The following is a 6,145-nucleotide window of genomic DNA, read 5'->3' on the forward strand; positions in this document are numbered from 1 at the left end:
TCCGTCCGTCCGTCCGTCCGTCCGTCCGTCCGTCCGTCCGTCCGTCCATCCATCCATCCATCCATCCATCCATCCATCCATCCATCCATACCTGCTTTTTCCTTTTCAGGTCACGGGGGTCAATTGTGCCCATATCCAACATTCACTGTGCCAGAGGCGGGGGACACCCAGAGACATGCATTCAGGGGAGGCAGGTGAGGCACTGCCTCACCTGTCATCATGACAATTAAAATACTGACAATGATAAGAAAAAATAAATTTGATAACTTGACTGTTGTGTTTTATAAAACTGGTTTCTGAATTATTTCAACACTTCAATGGTCAAAATTGCAGAATTTGCACATCGCCTGTTCAAACAATGTGGGGCGACGCAGTGTAGTGTTCTGGTTCACCTCTGGGGGCGCTGTGTCATATACAATATATGAAGTAGGTGGCTGGTGCATGCTCATTGCTGTTTCTCTTTATTTCACCAATATACATGTTTGATTACACAAGTGCTGCACATGTTGATGTTGATGTCTGTCTAATATATGGAATGAATGTGTGTGACATATTTCTGCTTCCCATTCCGTCATAATGCACGCTGAAAAACGAGAGGTGGGGCAGACCATGCCGCACTGATAGGGGGCAGTGCTGCCCCAAAGGGACAAGATGCAGGTGCTGCTGTCGCTGTGCGTTCTTGCTACACAGAGGGGCAGTAGGCGTGAAGCAAACAATACACTCATTTAAATTTATTTAGACAAAATGGAAGATCATATCTCAAAACTAAATTATTTTTCTAAACTAGATGAGTCATACACATAAAACAAATAGATTAAAACATAACAATAAATAACACTGGTTTGGGTGAAAGTCCATTTAAACATCTGAAGATCAATTATAAAAAAAAAAATTGTAATTTATAAAATTGTAAAATTCTAGTATACCGAACTTAGCTAAAATATTACAGATTGTCTGACTGGCTTTTGGTATAAAACCTTCAAGGCCCGATTGTAGAGCCTTTCCAATGGTTTAAGTGTAGTTTGGTGAGTGTGTGACCAGACAGTAGCTCCATAAGACGAATGTGAAAGAATTATTGATTTGAAGAATATCTCTGCACAATGAAGTGTCAAACATTTTCTAATTATTTTAAAACAATTTATACTGAAATATAAACTTCTATTTTGGGTTCATATATGTGAGCATCTGATTCCAGACAATCAGTGGCTCACCTGTCACAAAGCTCACCACATGTCACTGGGGATACCCTGGACAGGTCTCCAGTCCATCACAGGGACACATACACAAACGAGACAAACAACCATTCACTCTCTCACTCACACCTAGAGACAATTTAGAGTTACCAGTCAGTCTAACATGCGTTTTTTGTCTGTGGGAGGAACCATCCATCCATTATCTTTACCCGTTTATTCCATTTTGGGTCACGGGGGTCGCTGGTGCCCATGTCCAGCAATCACTGTGCAAGGGGCGAGGTACACCCTGGACGGGTCGCAAGTCCATCACAGGGCCACATAGAGACAAACAAGACAAACAACCATTCACTCTCTCACTCACACCTAGGGACAATTTAGAGTTACCAGTCAGTCTAACATGCATGTTTTTGGTCTGTGGGAGGAACCAGAGTACTCGAGAAAAAAAAAACAAACACGCATGCACGGTGAGAACATGCAATAACCTACAAACTCCACCCAGAAAGGCCCCCCGGCCAGGATTTGAACCAGCAACCTTCTTGCTGAGAGGCGACAGCTGTTTGTGAGATTCAGTTTGGTTTGGTGGGCTCCTCAGACTGAAGAAGTCCTTCGGATGAAGGACGAAACATCTCAGCAACAAAAGAAACAGTCCAGATGACCTGACAAATCCACATCTTCATGTTATATTCAAAATGACAAGACAACATTTAAAAAAACAATGACAAAGGCCAGAAATTCAATAAATTATGTTTTCACAGTTCATCTAATATTAATAAACATATTCCAGTATAGTCCAATACACTGATTTAGTCACTGGCATTTATTATTTTCATAACAAAGTGGATCTGCGGTAATCATATTTGGCATCTTTTTATTTTCCAATGAAAAAATTATACATTACATAAAAATATTCATACATATTTAAATCTATTTTGAGCTTTGGGGAAAGTTTATGTTGTCAACAGAGCCACCGCTCAGGTACTAAAGCACTGAAAATGCAAGAAAAACACTAGTTTAGTGACTTTAAGATGGAGCTGACTGCCCATAATGCAAAACTGAATAACAAATAAATTTAAGTTATATATTTGCCAGCAGGTATACTAATTTACTGTAGCTCCAATATGTGCCTTTCATTTTACTGAATGTATCTAAATATGAATCTAGAGCCCGTGGTGCTGTTTTACCTTGTTTCTATCAGCGCATTGTGCAAATGCCACAAATAATTAATGTAGGAGGACACTGAATGTGTTTTTTATAGAGGCTGTGAAGTTTTACTTCCTACTTTACCTTGCCAATGTGGCAGAATGAATCATGGCCTTCCAATCACAAGATCAGGGCCATCCTATCCTGCTGATGGGAAGCAGCCGTTGTGTTTGATTGTTGGGGGTGATGGAATGGTCAGTGCCTCACTGGACTCTGCACTTAAAACTTTAAGAATAGCACATTTCACTGTGGTGGAGCAACACGGATCCTGCGTTGCCAATGAGCCGCTGATCACTACGACCTTCTGTCAAACCCGACAAGGACACAGAAGAAGCGGCGGGGAGGTTTTTGTTCGACTTTACTATTGAAACGGTGAATGGGTACATGAAGGAGAGAGGACATCTAACTCGTAAAACCAAAGTAGCAATGAGAGGGAGAGGCCGGAGTGGAGCTGGAGTGGATGACTTTGAAGAGGAATTAAGTACGAAGGAAAGGTCCCAGGAGAGGAGGAGGGTGATGAAGGAACCAAAGAGAGGCAAATAAAACTCAGAGGGGACAGACAATACGCTCTTTCCACTCATACAAATTCAGACGTGTCAGCTGGTGAGCTAATGTTCCATAAGTTGCATCCAATAACCTACAAGTTACACAGATTCTCCACAAATGCTACTTTTTCCACTTTTTTTTTTAATCAGAAGACAGAAAGTTGAACAGTTTTTATTTTGGGATGGGGATTAAGGGAGCTTGGGTTGTTTGAAGCAGGGAGATGTATCCACCAGCTGAATGTTCTCCGGCCTTGTCAGTTTGACAGACAATGAGATAAAGCAGCAAGTAACAAACGGAGACAAGTCTCGGTGAAGGGAGATGAATCTGCAAACAAATCTGATCACAAATTTAGCTCCTTACGCATAGGAGAAAGAAACAGAAGGAAAATAATATAATGGTCTTTACTTATTTGCTGTATTTGCCAGGTGCTCGCCAAAGTCTGTACCTGTAAGAACAAAAATGCACTCAGGAGTTTAGTGAAGTAGACAGGGACAGCAAAGTCAAAGAAAATGCTAAACTGACTCCAGTTTATGTGCAATCTGGAATGAAATGAGAGGAAGATACAGAAGGGAGATGTTGATTTGAATGAGAGTTGACGGGTACAGTGGTGACGCTACAATGGCAAGCCGGCAGGACACTTAATGAGCAGGTGGAAAAAACCTCTCATTTGATGAGACATGATGTGTGAGGAGCAGAAAACCCATGGGTGGATGATGGTTCATTACATCCCATTCGATGCCCAGCCAAGCCACAGTAAGATGATAGCCACATGATGATGATTGACAGAGATTAATTACACTTGACACCAATATAATTCCACTTAAGTACACTTAATGTGACAAACTTTTTATTTTTTTACTCCTACATATGGTCTTAGTTGGTCTATTAGAACTCCAGTAACTTCACTGAGTCAAAGTGACAATTTTTAATACATTCAGAACGTCCTCTTTGAACTTGATGATAACTAATGGAGACTGTCTCTGTAGGAGTGACAAATCAGCAACGCTTGAGCATCTTGAAATTCAATGCAGAAGCTGAGCTTAAGAGTGAGACAGGGAGAGTTAAAGAAGCTCGAATCAAACAACCCTCCCGGCCTGGGGATGTGCTGACTGGCAGAAAGGAACCACCTTGGGAGGAAGTACCGTAGGTGTGTTAAGCGGTAGTGAGTCTAGTGGGGGAGTCGTGGGAGGGTCAAAAACAGGGTGAAGGTGGAAACATGTAAAGAGTCAATCTTTGTGACAGAGACATATTTATTCAACGTTCACCCTGCAGCCATGGTCAGAAAGACAAACACCACCGCACTGAAAACAGCCAGACACTTGTTCATTTCAGCTCAGGTTATTTAAACTGACACATTGTGGATGCCAATAAAAAAAATAAAAAAAATAGTTGTTTGCAGGAATGATTGAAAATGTTTTAACGCAACACCCACAAATTTGCAGATATAATAGATTAGATGTTTTTAAGTAAACTTTAAGATACTATTTCACAAGCCTACGACTATTGAAATCTAGGTGGATGCTTGAAAGTTAAGAGTATAAATTAAGAAAAGTTTAATTTGCAGAATGGCTGAAATCTACTTACACCCAAGAAACCACTGTGTTATGTGTCCAGATTTTTAAACTTATGGTTTATTGTTATGTGCATGTCTTGCAAAACTGTATTTTATTTTCTAGATGCTTTTGTTGCTGCCCTTCATCAACATCATACCCATCTTGGCAGCTGCCTCCATGTTTAGAAGTTATATCCTAGTTTTTAAATGAAGATGATTTGGACGATTAAAACATATATATTTATGTAAAGTATAGATGGTGTAGATTTTAAACCTGAACATCTTCTGTGTAGGTGTTAAAATGCAGCTTTAAAGTTCTTGGGTTCAAGATGCCCACAACAAAACTGAGAACCGTCCTGATTCATGCTCAATAATCCAGGTTGAGAAATCCAACAAAGTTAAGTCAGGTCCTCTTGACGGATTATTTTTGTTGAAACGTTTCATCTTTCATCCAGAAGACTTCATCAGTCCGAGGAGTCACAACAAACGCAGTCTTATAAATAGCACCTTCACATAGTGGGTTAACCAGTTTGATGGTGTTCAGGTGGTTTCTGTAGTCCGCCCTCTCCCCCGCTGACTCGTTTGAGGCAATCATGGCCAAAGTGGTTCAAACATATCCTGATTCATGCTCAGTAATCCAGTTAGAAAAATCTAACAAATCTTTTGGATGAAAGATGAAATGTTTCAACAAAAAGAAACCATCCAGAGGACCTGACTTAACTTTGTTAGAAAACTGTTTGACACGTCATGTTTTTTAACTTAGACAGTTAGGACTGTAGGATGCTTTCTGTCATAGGAGAGTTTTAGTGTGGTTAACAAAATACAGCTGTAGAATTTACAGAAAACAAATTGAGACAGACCTGGGACATGTTTGAGATACTTGAGATGACTGTGACTATTTAGAGAAAAATTTATTGCACAGGTTTTTTAAAGAATATTTTAAACTCACACAACAAGGCTGCTGCAAGCCTTTGTGACTCATTCAAATAAGTTAAGAACCCTCAGGAATGTCTTTGGCTCCTTCTCCATTACTAATGGTTCTGCACGACTCGACTCGACTCGAACCGATTCATCATTGTTCCAATGCTTTTCCATTAGTAACGGTACGTAGAACCAGTCCCTTTTTTCAGAACCCTTGGCTCTGTGGTTCCAACCGAGCCGAGCAGGTACCAAAACGTGACGTCAGAACACTATCAATCACTGATTGGTCAGGGCGGAGTCACTGGATCTTTCAGAAAATTTTCAAAACACCGATTCACCATTTACGATTTCTCGGAACTCGGAGCAGCGAGCACCTATTTTAAAGATTTAAAAACAATAATGACAACACCGTGGTCTAATAACTACTTGGGATCCCGGCCTTGCATGCTCTGCAGGCTCCAAGCTCTGCTGGTCACCGCGAAGGATTATATGAGCTGCTGACTCGCAGAAGGCCGTTGCCCGGATCACGACCTTGCGTGCTCATGAAGGCCGATCCCAGCAGACGGATCTGGCACATGGAGGGTGGAAACAATTTTTTAAAATGTTTTATGTAATGTATTTTTTATCAGTAAGATTAAAAAAAAATTAAAATGCCGGCTTTACCATGAAATTCTTTCTCTTTAATGACTATTAAATAACCTGTTAAAGTTAACTCAGCTGAAAAATCATAAAA

This window comes from Nematolebias whitei, chromosome 8 (genome assembly GCF_014905685.2).
Source record: "Nematolebias whitei isolate Nwh7 chromosome 8, NemWhi1, whole genome shotgun sequence".
NCBI classification, from domain to species: Eukaryota; Metazoa; Chordata; class Actinopteri; order Cyprinodontiformes; family Rivulidae; genus Nematolebias; species Nematolebias whitei.